Genomic DNA, 17,151 nt, shown 5'->3' on the forward strand with positions numbered 1-17,151 from the left:
CTTTCTGTACATTTTAAATGAAACCTTTTGTATTCGTTAATCGATTTGGTATTCGAAATTTCTGACCACTATTTGGCACTATTGGATTCGAATTCAATTCAAGATTAATTTCACTATTCGCACACCCCTAGTAGTAAGTGTAAAATGTAAGGGTCGTTGCATGCGGTATGTACACATAGAACGCTGATGCGCATGACAACTTAATCATCATATTTTTCTCATACCCTTTTTTATACGGACGTTCCCGGAAAGTTAATCCTAAATGACAGCACTGTTATTGAAATGTCTACAAGCTCTCAACCAAGCAACACAAGTACTGTTCGGCTCACCTTAGCACATAGCTGGATCAACTGTTCATTGCCTTCTCAGTTTCGCACCTTGCTGAGAGAGAGCGCACGAATACGCACACCCCAGAGCTACAGCACACGCCGGGAGTAGAAAGGCTCGAAATTACACCGCAAGGTGATTGACCAGCATCACACAGTCTAGACAGCACGCGTCAGCACAATGCCACGTGACCACACATATTACTTTATACTTATTGTTCCTTCGGATTTCGTGTTTGTCCTTTCGTCGAACAGCCACCACAAGTTAAGTGTCCACCATTGCCATCGCACTGTCCTCTTCTTACGGTAAACTCGTAACTAAGGCCATCGACAGTAGTGTAGTGGTTTGGTGGCTACGGCGTTGCGCTGCTGAGCTCGAGGTCGAGAGTTCGACACCGGCAGTGGCGGCCGCGTTCTGATGGCGGCAGAATACAACAACGCTCGCACACCAAGCCATGGCTGCACGTTTGCAGATTCCCAGGTGGGCAAAAAGAAACCGGATCACCCATCTGCGACAGGCCTCATAACCAGAACGTAGTTATTGCACTTAACCCAATAATTTAATATCTCGATCACAGTTATAAGTATACCATACGAAAGAGAAACTTTCGTTAATATGGATCCTGTACTGCTGCTTTAATGCCACATGACTGTTTGAAAGAATTATTTCCTTGCCTGATTTCAATTTCATTGAATGTGTGATAAGTTATCCGCAAAAAAAATCATAATGGCGTTTTAGCAATCACGCAGAGGCCTCTGCAAGATGTGTCAATTTCTTATGTTCAGAACTTCTGTCCATTTATTTTTCAGTGATGGACACCGAAACAGAAATACGCCGTAGATTTCAGCACGGCTCGCGGCTTGTCATTCTGGTCTCGCGGCCATTCTGCTCTCCCTCGGCTCTGTCTGGTGTGTTCAAGTATCCGGCGGTGCTATACTACTGTTCGTTTAACGTCTTTGTTGTTGCTTTTATTTGTCTACCGCTTTCTTTTTCTTCACCTTTCTGTTTATTGTGTCGCGAGCTTAAGCGAGTTAGACTAGCCTGATGTCCCTCTCTTCGACCGGTCAAGGGCCTTCCCCTTGGCTAGATTCTATCCCTCCCCGAGAGTGGCCGATAGACTCATATTTACGCCATGGCCCTGTGGCTCTGGGGTCTTCAAATGGGGGATCGATACAGATGCAGAATCAGAAAGCGATTCAGGTGGAGCTTCGAAAGGCCACTTCGCAGTTCCAGAAGATCACCGGGGACCGTCACTTTGGTCGCGATTGTATTCTTTGCTGTTCATCGCACCAGGAGTGCGTTCGAGACGTCCTCAACTGTTCTGAATTTGCATGGAATCTGGTGAGCCCGCTTATTCCAGCGGAATTTTCATACTCGAAAGGCTTAGTTCGCGGGATCGATGCGAGCCTGGACCGCTCATAAGTACTACACTTGTCTTCAGTTGCTGGAGCTGTTTCTGTATACCGGTGTAGCCGAATTATTGAGAACAAGAACTCACCTGCGGAATCGGTTATCGTTACATTCCCGGGAACAGTTCGTTCAACTGAAATCAAGTCATGGCCCCTGATATACAGAGTAGAGCCACTTTCTCCACGACCACTACTACAGTGCTTAAAATGTTGGCGTTACGGACAAAGCATAAAAGGCTGCAGGTCGGTTGCTCGATGCCGCCTATGTGGAGAGAATCACGACAGCACAGAATGTAAGTCTCAGGAAGAAAACAGTTTTCTAGGTAAAGAAGCACACCCTGCAGACTATTCGAATGGTTCTGCGAATGAACCAGAATTAAGAATACTAGAAGTGGTGGAACACATGCGATTCTCACGTTGGGAATCATTTAAAAAGGTTCAGGGAAGATCACAGGGCTACGCAGGCGCAACAGCTCGTCACACCGCTACTATGGATGTTTCTCTATACAAGGCCATAGCAGAGGCAGTAGAGAAAGCCACGGAAAAGGCGATGGAACGATTTGCAACAGCTCTTTTTGAGTCCTTGGAGCAAATGCTGTCTAGCCAGCTGGCGCAGTTCATTGGTGTAGCCTATGGCCAAGCTCATGCGTCCCAGGTTTCAAATGTTCTAAACCTAACTCAAAAACAAATATTGTCGTCCAACCCGTTAGCTGACTCTGCTTGCGCACAACCTTCCACTCATCTAGAAAAGACAGAACCGGAACCCCTAACGGAATATTATAAAGACTACCAGGATGTAGACATGGCACTCAAAAATCTAAAACGCACCAGATCTCCTCCCTACCAAATTTCTGCTGAGTCAAAAACTAAAAAATATGAAAAGAGAACCTCTCCAAGAAAGACTTCTTGAAAGAGAGTATTTTGGATCAGGAAGTTTCCGCTACCGTTATATCTTCACCATAGGCTCTCTAAAAACCTTACACTGGAAATGTCGTTCGATTTTTTCTGCTACTACAGATCTATGATATATTTGCTCTCAATTTTCCCCGGACATAATTATCTTACAAGAAACGTGGCTTTCAAATGGTCAAAATGGTATCCTAAAAAAGTCTCGACTGCTTCGTTTGGATCGCCCTACCAAAGTTCGTGGCCATGCTTTCTTGGTTTCAACTAACTTTAGTCACAAAGCAACCAAATCGTATTAAAGCATGTCTAATGAATGCGAAATTTTGGCATTAGACATTGCACTCCCGGACTGCTCCCCGTTTACTGTATTTATTTATTTTTCCCAGCAGGAGGGCAGGATATCCGTTCTGTAGACAGGGTATTAGCTCCGGCAGAAAAGATATAGTACTCGCTGGTGAGTTTAATTCTCGCCATGTGTCTTGGGGTTATAAAACGGATTCAGAAGGAAAACGCCTGTGGTACTGGAGTCTTGATAATAATCTATCTTGTCTAAATTTAAAAGCTGCTACCTTTGTTCGCGGCCAGTCTCAATCGGCTATAGATTTCACTTTCTCCAGCTCATCTTTAGCTATACCATCGTGGCATACCATAGACTGTGCTACGAACAGCGACCACCTTCCAATTATTTTTCAAATTGATTTCCCTCCGATTTCTCTTAGAAGGAAAAATAACTCATTTATAAACTGTAACAAACTTCAAAAAGACTTCAAGTCTACGATGCTTTCACCTACGGATATGCAAGAAGATATTAGGGCAATGAGCCTATGTGCAGTTTTAAAATGATTCGTGAAGAATGCATCAGGTAATTTAACCTGCCACACATGCAAACCATTAAGTCCATGGTGGAATTCAGAATGCGCGAGATCTCACCGAAAACGAAATGCTGCGGGGAAGCAACTTCATTGTAATCAATTTACAAACAATTGGAGTGATTACAAATTTGTTGCTGCATCTTTCAAGCGCACGATAGCTCAATCAATAGAAGAGTACGATATGAATAAATTCACTTATCAGTCTAAGTCAAAAAACAAAAATACTCGCTTTTGATTTCTACGCTCTCGAAAAACACCTCTCAGATCTTATTTGTACAAGCACAGTTAACACCACTGAATGTGCAAATTTAGCGTATTCACCCATCAATTCAATCCAAGAATAGCCTCCAAATCGAATTTGACGATATTTTCCCCTCAAATGCTAAACTCTCACTCCAATATTTAAATGACCAATTACAAGATTACCTCTCTCACCAGGAAACAAGCAATATCACAGCCATGGATGCTTCACTGTCAGAAAGGCTGGCGTAGGCATTTTCTCTCCTTCTCTTAGTTTTCCTTTTCTATTCGCCTTCCGGTTTACACGCATATTTTCGTAGCAGAATTATTGGCGATTGTTTTAGCGCCCCGGAAACTTCCCGCGAATCAATTGTAAGCTGTCGTATGTTGCAGACTCTCGGTCGGTATGTGCGTCACTTCCCTCAGCAACGAATACAACTATCCTAAATGTGTTCCAAAATTTAGTACCTGTAACGTTACAAAAAATGAATTTGCTGTGGGCTCCTGGACACTGCGGTTTATACTTAAACGAAATGGCAGATTTATTAGCCAGAACGTCTTTAAGTGGACCTTTGATTCCTATTTTACCAGATACCGCTTACGTCACTGCATCGAGATTCAGAACGTTTGGCCTACAAAATGCCTTAAGCAAATCATCGCTGATTTCATCTGCCGTCCTTCAGCATCTCTGTTTTTGCACAAATAAACAGTGGTGTCCTTCTCGGCAGATGGAAGTTACATACACCAGATTACGCTGTCCCATTCCGGAATTAAATTTCTATATACATAGATCTTGTCACACGATGTCCCCTCTGTGCCACAATTGTAATGAAATTGAAACAATAGGCCAGTACTTTTCTCCATGCCGACGTTATTCAAACCAGAGAAAGATATTACTCGAAGCTCCACTTTGCAAAATTGAATTATGATTAAGTATGCCAGTAATATTATCAATTTGGGGCTCGACCCTAGACTATTGTCACAGAGACGTTTATTGCGCAGTGTGTGATTTTTCAACTGGAACAAGACGATTACCCTGCGAATTATTGCAGCTTTATTCTGCCTATCAGATCAGTATTCATTTCACTGAAATTGGTTTCTCCAAATTCTTTAGTAACATTATATTTATTCTCCCCTTGATTATAACCTCATTCAAAATTCCCCCTACAGTTAGTCTTACTGCTCGCTGGCATACTAGTATAGTTATTCCCAAATATTTTGTTCTTTTTCTATTTTCTTATACTTTGCGTTTCTCATTTTCAAAAAGAAATTTCTTTAGCTACATACTGTCGCCCAATTCTTGGCCTATCCCTATCAGTGGGTACGAGCCACGTTAGAGGTTCATCATCATCATCATCTTATACATAATCTTCATCATCATCATCATCATTGTCATCATGAGGCTCGCTGGCTGCACTTCCGGGTGCGTTGTCCAGCCCCGAGCTGCACGTTCTGCTCGCAGGGATATCGTTCGACGTCTGCCATCAGAACTTGGTTGCCCGAAACAACGCTCCCGAAGCTTCGCCTACCCCGTCCGAGCCTGACCGGACATGTCCACCATCGCTGCTCGAAAGCGCGGCAGGAGAAGGAAGCCCAAGCTGTCGTCCACCTCGGCTGGCTGGGCTTCCAGCAGCTTGCCTTCCAATATGACGGAAAACTTCGCAGAACTCTTCGCCCGTCTCACGATGCAGAACCTACCTGGCGTTGCTGGAAACACAACAGAAGGAGCTGCTTCGAAGCACGGTTCAAAGTATTGCATTCTGGCGACTCCAGAGACGACCATTCAATCATCGAACAGCATCAAGCATTTCAGCACGAAGGAATGTGAGGCAAGTGGGCCCGTAGGGGCTCGATGTAGAGCTAGATGTAGAGCATGAAACTAACGTCATTGCTGATGATGAAGTCATCGTCAATGAAGAACCAGAAAGGAAGGCCCTCACTGAGTCAGATGTAGAAAACATCGTTTGTCAGCTGCGAGAATTGCTGCATGAAAAAGACCAGCCGCAAGAAGATGACCTGATGGAAGCACTGAGCCCTTTGCAGGCTCAGCTTATGCTCCAAGCCTACGGTACTCTGAGTGCCTTTCAAGACAGGTACCAGGAATTTCATGTGGGCCACGAGGATATTCACTCACTTATCTATTACAAGGAGCCCGATAACGAAGCAGATCGCGTCTGATAGGTCTTTGCCAGCACGAAGCTTCCATGCGGCCTGCTTCTTACAACGACAGTGGATGCCAGCTGCACACGGAGGCTTGTGGCGGCGGACCTCGGTACGCGAGTGTCAGCTCGTCGACCTGCAGCACTACGAGTCCGCCATTGACGAAGAGGAAGACGAACAAGAAGAGCCCAGAATGAAGGACACCTGCAGCCAGGTGCCGTCACCACCTGGTTGTCTGTCACGAGCACCGCAGGCGGTGCAGGATGCTTGCGATTCCGAGGCCCATACCCAGGGATGGGACCCTGCTCTGCTCAACGAGTTGACATCAACGCCGCGGAAGCGCGACGTTGTGACCGAGGAACTCAAAGGGAAGCTGGAAGCTCTCCGGGAGAGGCCTTCCAGCGAGGTGCAGGAGCTCCGAGACAAGATGGACAAGCTACTCCAGACGCTTCCACCAGAACCAACGCGGAGTGAGGTGAAAGTGAAGAACCACACCGCTAAAAAAGAAAAGCCCACCAGCACGAATTAGGAAGGCGCCCTGATACGCCCACGGCCACCGCCGCCAAGGCCACGGCCAAAGCAACGTAAGACGTATCCGCAGCCTACTCCCTGGCCCGATGAGAAACCGCGCTGGCTTCCTGTCGGCCCAAGGCCACGGCCACTACCTCCGCCTGACAAAAAGCTCAGGAGGTTCGCGACGCGGCTGCCGGTGCCAGAATTCACTGAACTGCCTGGAAGTAAGGCGATTGCAGGTCCATCCTCGGACGTCAAGTCCATGTGGTCCAGCCAAGAAGAATCACTATCGAAAAGCAAGATGGAACAACAGATTTCAAAAATAGTGCACATGGTGGAGAAGAAGCAGCCTTATTACACTGACGACGAGTTCCGCAGCCTGTTCGACCACCTGCGCCGGAAAAAAAAAGATGGTTTCTCACGGATGACCTTTAACACCATCGTGGCACTCGAACTCTTGCTGGGGCTCCTGAAATCTGTATCTGGAGAAAAAAAACTACAATCTGGGTGCATTTGAAGCCACCGGAATTTTTTTCAGGTTAATTTTTCAGGATAAATTTTTAATGTCAGTATTTAGAAGTTTCGTCGTTCATTTTTGCAAAATTCTTTTTCTTATTTTCGTTGGTGCATTCCTGTAATAAACGTTTTCGTCCTGATGGTATGGTAACCAACCTTTTTAATCGGAGATGGGTCCTGTCGCGGAGCGCCAAACACTTCTCTGTTCGAGATGTACATGGTGAAAAACAAACCATATGCTCCAAAGCAAGTTCCGGAGGGTTGCATTGGGGTTCCGACGTCGCTGAATTTTTTTGAAGCATGGCAGCCATAAGCGCTGACTACGGGGTTGCTGGGGGGCCCGAGTCTTCTCACTTAAAATTTTATTGTGGCTAAAAGCTTACTGCATCGTTGTTGGTGCGGACGTGCGCGGCTTTTATTCATACTTCGGCTTTATTTCTGCAAATCCTGACAATTGGAACGCAAGCGCTGTAGAAGGACAAGCGGCGACTAGATGTAGGTGTAGAGTCTTGGTGTTAGTGGCACTAGCGACTACCTCATCCTTATTTTTTTATTGCGATAGCAATTATATGGACACTCAAAAGCAGATTTCTGCCGTCGGCGTCGCCGTCGCCGTAGCCGTCGCCGTCGCCGTGATGTTCCGTATGACGTCATTTGGAGAAGAAATCGTCGCCGCGCGCCGAACGCTGTATGTGCGAGTGAAAGGGCGCGAGGGGCGCGTCTTTCACGGGGAGTGAACGCACGGCGGAGAACAAACGCGCGTTCCGCGCCGTGCTCGCTTAAGGGCTGCAGAAGTAGGCGTCTCTTTTCTCCTTTACAATCACCATATATGTAGAGCAAACGCACCTTCTTCAGACGCGCGAGAAGCCGTGGGGGAGGGGGAGGGAAGGGAGGCGACGTTTAGCTGCGGCACCAAGTGCCTATTTATATCACAGGCTCCGGCAACAGTCACCAACGCCGCACGCATTTTGAGCGAACGCGGGCAAAACGCCGATGGCGTCGACAACAGTTCTGCGTGTTGCCGATGCTGCTGCATGTCCAAGTTTATACAGCTGATAAAGCTAATATCATTACTCCGTATAGCTCTCTACAAGTTTGCTATCGCAATTGATGCTTCGCCTTTCAGGTGAAACTGCGACCACTTTTTTCATTTCCACACTTCTTTTTTTTAATTTTCACTGTGAACACCATGCACAGACACAAAATATTTCATTGTATACACAGGACAAAGTTAATTATACTTTTTATAGAGAAGAAGGTAGCCAACTAACAATTATTTTCATTGGTGTGGATACCCTATGCCTAGAAAGAGAATATGTTCCTGAACGTCCAACTAGCTTCAAATTGCTCTGCGGGCTTTTTTGACACTAAAAAACAAACCTAGCTGCTTACTTCAATGACCCCTTCGGTGGAGTCTTTTATCAACTGCGTGTGAAATCGACGTGAATGATATTTGTCTCAGTATTGCTTCTCTTTCCGGTAGGCAATGCTAACGACACGTGAAAAAAATCTTCTAATAGTTTATGCCATTTATTAGGAAAGGAAACATCGCCATTTGCATGCAGATGTCATAAATATATGTAATTCACTCAGTAAGCGAAGTTATGCGAAGCCGGATGCACTCGAAATCAATAGCAGCGATCCGCAGCAAGAAAAAAAAAGGCTGCAGTTCCGACAGAAAGGCGAAGAAGTGTTAGCGATCGCGAAGCATAAGACAATTAAACGAAGGAAAATCCTTACGATATAAATCAGTGTAAGGGCCGGACCCCCAACTTGACAGCCAATATTTAAAAATAAAATGCAACCTAGAAGTAATCGCGTGAGGTGCGCTAGTTCCGATTGCGCCCAACAAGAAAGTTTCCCGCGAAGCGTACTTTCGCGTGCCGCTACCAGGTGGCGAGTATTCATGGTCGTTGTTAAAGTCCCTATTGAACCTTTTCGTGGCGATGCCGTGGGCGCTGCCATGTTTTATCTCGTGGTGACGCGTCCTTTGCTTGCCTCCACTGCCTCCTTTGCGTCATTGTTTACAATGGAAGTGTATGACGCTGGCGCGGCATAGAAAACCTCTGTTGTCGGAGATATCGTGGAAGGTGACTAGGTGGACGACACGAAGCTTTGATCACAGCTTCAGAGAACATGCAAAAGCGCTTTCTGAGCTGATTAAGCTATGTCCGAACGGCGCAAGCAGCGTATATGGTGCTTGTTCTAAAAGTGGGGCTACATATGTATCCCAAGCTATCCAAGCTTTCCGATTATGAATTCAGTCAGGATTAGTGTGTTTTGCTTTTTGTTCTTTATTCGGCAAATATTTTGAAGCAATGGCTTGTCAGTTTCTGACTTTGTGAAGTTCCTCGGTGCGGCCACTATCTGATTATTTTCTGCCTAATCGCTCGCGGGTGTGCTCAGTTCCAATAAGTTTGTTCTTGCTGCGCGCAAGGCTTGAAACGTAGCTGTTATATATATATATTGATAAGACGCGTTCAATGTTAGATGCGCTTGGCGTTTTTATGAAGGCCAGAAACAGGCAACGGCCAAGCGGAGCGAGAGCGAGCACCAACAACAAGAAACGTCTTCTTCTTCGTCCTCTGCTGGCGCCGGTATTTGTCACTACAATCACTCCCCGGCGAAAAAGGAGCCATCCTGGCGACCTATGGACCTAGCACTGGTGGGTCGTAGTGCGGCTTCAGTCGGTCGACATGAACAGTTTCGCGTCCGCGACGCCGTTGGTCCGTAGATGGCTGAACGGGCTCAATGACGTAGTTGACCGGAGACGTCTGTCGTAGAACCCGGTAAGGGCCGTCATACTTTGAGATGAACTTTGTGGAAAGGCCGGGAGTAGACGAGGGAACGCGGAGCCATATATATACCAGCGATCCAGGTGAATATGAGGGAAAGGACAAGCCGGCGTCTCGACTATGTTGCTGGCTGGCCTGGTTTTGCGCGGTAAGAGAACGTGCGATCTGACGACATTCTTCGGCATAGGTGGCAGCTTCGGATAGAGTCGTAGATTCTGAAGCGTCGGGGCGATACAAAAGAATCGTGTCCATAAACGAGGAAGGTTCGCGACCATAAAGAAGAAAGAAAGGAGAGAATCCTGTGGTCGACTGAGTGGCGCTGTTGTAGGCATACGTAACAAAGGGAAGGATGCGGTCCCAGTTAGTGTGGTCAGCGGAAACGTACATAGCGAGCATGTCGCCGAGAGTGCGATTGAAGCGTTCAGTCATACCATTGGTTTGCGGATGATAGGCGCTCGTAGTTCTATGGACAATGTTGCATTCGCGGAGCAGGGCCTCTACAGCCTCGGAGAGGAATGAACGACCACGGTCACTCAGTAGCTCGCGAGGCGCACCATGTCGAAGAACAAGGTTGCGAAGGATGAACGAGCCGACTTCACGTGCTGTGGCCGCCGGAAGCGCTGAAGTTTCGGCGTAGCGCGTGAGGTGGTCCACGGCGACGATAACCCAGCGGTTGCCATCAGGGGTGTACGGTAGAGGGCCGTACAAGTCAATGCCGATACGGTCGAAAGGCCGGGAGGGACAAGGCAATGGTTGAAGCGGCCCTGTTATCTGGTTAGGTGGGCTCTTGCGACGTTGACACTTGGAGCACGAGCGGACGTACTGCCGAACGAAGCGGTACATTCCGCGCCAGTAGTATCGAAGCCGTAGGCGTGCATACGTCTTTAGGACACCGGCATGGGCGCATTGAGGATCCGCATGAAAAGAGGCACATATTTCAGAACGTAGATGGCGAGGAATCACTAGCAACCATTTACGGCCATCAGAGAGGTAGTTGCGGCGGTACAGGAGCCCTTCGCGGATGGCAAAGTGGCGAGCAGTGCGCCGAAGCGAGCGGTCGGTGGTGCGGGGTGATGGCTGAGATAAATACTCTAGAAGAGATGCTATCCAAGGATCCCGGCGTTGCTCGGATGGCATGTCGGCCAATGTAAGAGAGGAAGAATCATAGCTTGAGACAGACGCAGCACCAGACTCATCAGGCAGTGGTGAGCGCGAAAGAGCGTCGGCATCCGAATGCTTACGGCCTGACCGGTAGACAACACGGATGTCATAGTCCTGGAGACGAAGCGCCCAACGAGCTAAGCGACTAGATGGGTCCTTTAATGACGACAGCCAGCACAGGGCGTGGTGATCAGTCACGACATCAAATGGGCGGCCATATACGTAAGGTCTAAATTTGGTGATTGCCCAAACGATAGCAAGATATTCTTTTTCCGTGACCGAATATTTCATTTCCGCTTTGGTGAGAGTGCGGCTGGCGTAAGAGACGACGTACTCTTCGAAGCCAGACTTACGCTGGGCTAGAATAGCGCCCAGGCCGACTCCACTAGCGTCTGTGTGGATTTCTGTTGGAGCGTCTGGGTCAAAGTGGCGTAGAATAGGTGGGGATATCAAAAGATGGCGTAAGGTGGCAAACGCGTCTTCGCAAGCTGTAGACCATGCCGAGATGCCTAGGCTGTTGGCAAGCAGCTGCGTTAAGGGGGCGATTATGGACGCAAAATTACGCACGAATCGGCGAAAGTACGAACACAGGCCTATAAAGCTACGGAGCTCCTTCAGCGTAGACGGCCTGGGGAACTCGGCGACGGCGCGAAGCTTTGCAGGGTCGGGAAGGACACCGTCCTTGCTGACAACATGACCTAAGATGGTAAGCTGGCGGGCGGCAAAGTGGCACTTCTTCAGGTTAAGCTGCAGTCCAGCGTCGGAAAGGCAAGTCAGGACGCTTGCGAGACGCTTTAGATGGGAGTCAAAGTCCTTGGAAAAGACTACGACGTCGTCCAGGTAGCACAGACACGTGTGCCATTTGAGGCCTCTAAGAATGTTATCCATGAGGCGTTCGAAGGTGGCAGGCGCATTACAAAGGCCGAATGGCATCACGTTAAACTCGTATAACCCGTCTGGGGTTACAAACGCTGTCTTCGGACGGTCAGTGTCATTCATAGGTACCTGCCAATACCCAGATCGAAGGTCCAAAGAGGAAAAGAACTCTGCTCCTTGTAAGCAGTCGAGAGCGTCGTCGATTCGGGGCAGCGGATAAACATCTTTTCGTGTGATCTTGTTAAGGCGCCTATAATCAACGCAAAATCGAATGCTACCGTCCTTTTTCTTTACCAGCACAACTGGGGAGGCCCAAGGGCTGTGCGAGGGTTGTATTACGCCACGATGAAGCATGTCGTTGACCTGTTCATCAATGACACGACGTTCAGCGTGAGAAACTCGGTATGGACGCTGGCGTAGGGGTGCATGAGTGCCGGTGTCAATGTGGTGAACGATGGAGGATGTGCGGCCCAAGGAAGATTGCTCATGATCGAACGACAGCCGAAAGCGATCGAGCAGTTCCAAGAGTTGGGTACGCTGGGCAGGTGGAAGTTCGGAATCAATTGACGGGAGGAAGGCTTCTAAGGAGGACGAATCGGCGGTGGTAACAGGAGTAATGCTGTCGACGTGAAGACTCATCGCGTCGTCAGGCAGTTGAGTGGAGTAGGCGGAATCAACATCGTCAAGCCGACCGATACATTCACCACGGAATAAGGTGGCTGGGGAAGAGGACCGATTCGTGACATAAATGGCGCTGCAAGAGTTTTCGACTGTGAGAACTGCAAAAGGAAGGAGAAAGTCTGCGAGAGGTGAAGGCTTCGGAGGGCGCAAACAGGGCGGTGGAAGAGGGAGCATAGTCGCAAGAAAGTGGCGCAAGAACACAAGACAAAGGAGGTATATCAGTGTCCGCGGCTACGACCACTCGAGAAGGCGACTTGTCAGATGCGGCGTCACATGTCGGCGACAACTCAAGTTCGGCACGCGCACAGTCAACAACGGCATGGTTAGCAGCAAGAAAGTCCCAACCCAAAATAACGTCGTGTGAACACGGTGAAAAAACGACGAATTCGACTACGTACAAAACGTCCTGAATTACAAGGCGAGCTGTGCATGCCACTGAAGGGTGAATGTGGTGCGCGGTTGCGGTACGCAGGGAGAGGTCGGAAAGCGGAATCGTAATTTTTTTGAGCTTGCGGCACAGTTCTTCACTAAGAATAGACACAGCGGCTAAAGTATCGACAAGTGCTTGCACAGAAACACCTTCGATATTCACGGTGATTTCGTTCGCAGGTAGAAATCGAGGCCTTGAAGTTATCGACACGAGCGCAGTTCTTGCCTCCGGAACTGCGAGGGCTAGTTTTCCGCTTGTACTGGTGGGGGGCGACGAACCATTGGGGAAAGTGAACGGCGACGTGGTGAGGGCGACCGACGTGGGCCGTAGTCACGTCGATTCGGTGAGCAGCTGTTCATCGTTGAGTGGGAGGAGATCGGGTGTGGTGGCTCAGAAGGAAAGTAGCCTTGATTTACTTCGCCCGCACTAGTACGGATGTCACGACGACGACAGAAACGTGCGACATGGCCAGGTAGACAACAGAAGTATCAAATAGGCCTGTTGTCCTGGGTGCGCCAAGGATTAGTGGACGGCGGTATGGGACGGCGAAAAGGAGGTGTGTTCGGGTGGACAGGCGCACGCGCAGGGTAGAAGGTATTTGCTGGTCGAACAGGATCCGTGCGGAGTGGCATTGCTGGTGACTGGCGGCGTGCGACCTCAGCATAGGTGAGTGGAGCGGAAACAGGCGGATGCTGGTAGGTGGTTGGGAGAGCCTCAGAAATTTGCTCCTCTATGGCCTGTCGTAGCGTCGGAGCAAGCGCCTGCGCAGAGTCCGGGACGCAGGAAACAAGCGACAATTGTCGCGCCACTTCTTCTCGGACAAACTGCTGTATCTGCCGCATGAGCATTGTGGTATCAGCACAAACGGAGCCTACAGTTAACGCTGACATGTTGGCTATGTCAGAGCTCGGGAGGCGTGTAGCAATGCGCTGTTTCCGCAACTCGTCGTAGCTCTGACAGTACTGAACCACGTCCGTGACAGTTTGGGGATTTTTGGCTATGAGCATGTGGAAGGCGTCATCCTCGATCCCCTTCATGATGTGTCTTATTTTATCGGCTTCGGACATCGCAGGGTTGATGCGACGGCAGAGGTCCACAATGTCCTCGATGTAGGACGTGAAGTTCTCGCCGGATTCTTGGGCGCGACCGCGTAAGCGCTGTTCTGCGCGGAGCTTGCGAACAGCGGGTCGGCCGAAGACTTCCGCGAAGCTCGCTTTAAAGGCGGACCAGTTGGCAATATCAGCTTCGTGGTTGTGGAACCACAGCTGTGCTACGCCCGCCAGGTAGAAGTCGACGTAGCTGAGCTTGTCGCCGTCATTCCATTTATTGTGGGCGCTTACCCGCTCATATGAAGTGAGCCAGTCCTCGACGTCGTGCTCGTCGGTGCCGTTGAAAATGACAGGGTCTCGCTGTCGTGGTACGCCGGAGCAGGCGACCACCGGTAGTGCGGGAGCACCCTGCTGTGGCGCGTCGTCAGGCATTGCCGAGGCGGGGGGTAGAGTCCGGGTACGGAGTTCCAGGATGAAGAGGGAAGCAGCACCTCCACCAATTGATAAGACGCGTTCAAGGTTAGATGCGCTTGGCGTTTTTATGAAGGCCAGAAACAGGCAACGGCCAAGCGGAGCGAGAGCGAGCACCATCAACAAGAAACGTCTTCTTCTTCGTCCTCTGCTGGCGCCGGTATTTGTCACTACAATATATATATATATATATATATATATATATATATATATATATATATGACAGCAAGTAACAGGCATACTCTTGTGGACCGTCACGAAACATTCAGCTTCGACCATTCGTGCGCCATAGGTGTAGTTCATCATTCATGGTGCGTATACAGTGCGCATATATTCAAGTGTGCGCCCATTCACTTATTCTTGATACGTGGGCGATAGAGTACGGGCGTAAGTTTTCCTGCCATTTGGGACAGATGCGTATAGATAACGTGCGCGAATGTTACTCTGACAGGAAGCGGCGCTACTCCCTTTGTAATTGTTTAACGAGTGGTACTCACCCTTGCCGACGTTCTGGGGATGAAGCCCTTCCTTTGAAGGTTAGCGATACAAGGCTGGCGGATCAGCAAATTTCTGTATCCTCGAGGAAAGCCCTACATCACGAAGTGCCGGTAACACGTTCGGACAGTTTCAGCAGCGGTCCGCGAACTTCGCCACACAGAGTCATTCTATTTTTTAACATGCCAGTCACTATTTTTGCAGCCACTTATTGCACACGTCTTCAATCCACATGATTCAATCTAGCTTGATTGGAGCACAGTGTGTTAGCGAAAACTCAGTTGCATTTCCGACAGCTGATCGCACAGAAGCAAGTTAGAAGCGGTAGTGGTTTCGTATTCGTTCGCGGTCGCTGAGGAGAGATATGGCGCGCCGCCGTGAGCGCCATCTCGTTTCTCTAAAACAAAAAGCTCCGCGAAAAGGCTCAATATAAGAAAAGTACCGCCAGCCTTTGATAAACGCCGCTTCGCTCTCTCCTGTATCTCCGATCGGACGATGATAGCCCGTGCTTTCACTTCTTTATATTTAGTTTTTTTTTTTCGCTTCAGATCCATGTTGAAAGTCACTGTGCACAGCCGCCGTCGCCGGCGGCGGCGGCGGCACGCTCCCGCCTGAAAGCTTCAACGTGGCCTTTCTAAGGGCGCCACCATCTACTTGCTTTCGCAAGAAAAAAGTAAAGAAAAAAACAAGCCCTTGAGGAGAGGAGACCGCGGAGGAAAGAGTAGATGGCGGTACTTATACTGTATAGGGACTTTAGCCGCGATGCCATCGTGGTGGCTGCTTCGTCGTCATTCCAGATTTTTCACCCGAGTCTCGCCATGCCGTCGTCATTAGGCCATCGCCGTCACACAGTCATCGTCAAGCCATCGTCGTCGCTCTGTCGTTTCATCATTGTCATCAGTTCGGTAACGTCATCCCATTGCCGTTATACCGTCGTCGTCATAATGTCTTCGTGGTTACATCGACGTCAATATTAATTCGTCGTTATATTGTAATCATACTGACGTAATTCAATCATGGTCATGTCGTTCTGGGCGTGCCGTAAGCGTCGGACAGTCGCTATCATGTATCCATGTTCAGACGGTCGTCGTCCCGCCGTCGTGCTCGTGCCGTCGCCCTCACACCAGTTTCGTCAGGGAGGTTTCACGATACAGTTATCGTTACGCCATTACCATCATTCACTCGTCATCGGCCCATTCTCCGCATACCGTCGTGACGCCATTGCCGTCATTGCGACGTCGTCTTACAGTCGTCGTCATGTACCAGTTGTCATACCATCGTCGCCATGCTATCGCGGTCGTTACATCTTCGTCATTGTAACTTCGACATACGACTCCTGTCATGTCGACGTCATGAGCCATCGTTGTCACGTCGTTGTTTCACCATCTTCATCACTTCAATAACGTCTTCCCATTGTCGTCATCCCGTTGTAGTCACATTAGCTTCGTCGATCCATCGACGTCCTTCCTTGTATGTTATTCTATCCTGATCATGCTGTCGTCATTCAATTGTGACTTGTTGTGGCACCATCGGCATAACTTACGAATCGACGTCTAAATGTAGCCTGCTGTCGTCATTATACCACTTTGCCGTTCCGTTGACATCATTCCTTGTTCGTCATTTCATCGTCACTGCGTCAGCATCATCCAGTCTTCGTCATGCCGCCATTCTTATGGCTGACCTTGGCAAGCGAGTGCCGTAGCTAAGTGGGGCGATATCGAAATATGTCTAATATAGCCGAAGCCACGAAAGACTGAGACTTACCAATACACGTCCCAAAGAAACGTGACTTCAGCAATAGTGCCTGTCGCTAGATTTCGCGAATACATTTGCCATTATGGTCTACAGTCATCGTTAGACAAGTTCTAACGCCGTAATGTTTTAGTGGATGCATCAACCAGCCTGCAGCCATCAGAAAACATTACCCTGCCGTGACACCATCCTGTACACGAAGCACATCAGCATATATATGTTGCATTTTCGTGACAACCCCAGGCAATCGCTTGAGTGATATACAATTTATGGTTGATAGTTGGGGTTAGTAGAACGGTTTCGTCGTCTCAACGCATCGCAGGGACTAGAAGAGAGGCTGGAATGGAATAATTGCATTGTGGAGTTCAACATTCCTAAACGGCACAGTGTGATGTAAGGGACGCCGTAGTGGAGAGCTGTGAAATAATTTTGTACGGCTGGCGTATGTACTTTTTTACAGTGTACGTAAAGCAAGGTAGCCCAGCGTTTTTGCATTTC

Source organism: Dermacentor silvarum, chromosome 1 (assembly GCF_013339745.2).
Source record: "Dermacentor silvarum isolate Dsil-2018 chromosome 1, BIME_Dsil_1.4, whole genome shotgun sequence".
In the NCBI taxonomy this organism is placed as follows: domain Eukaryota; kingdom Metazoa; phylum Arthropoda; class Arachnida; order Ixodida; family Ixodidae; genus Dermacentor; species Dermacentor silvarum.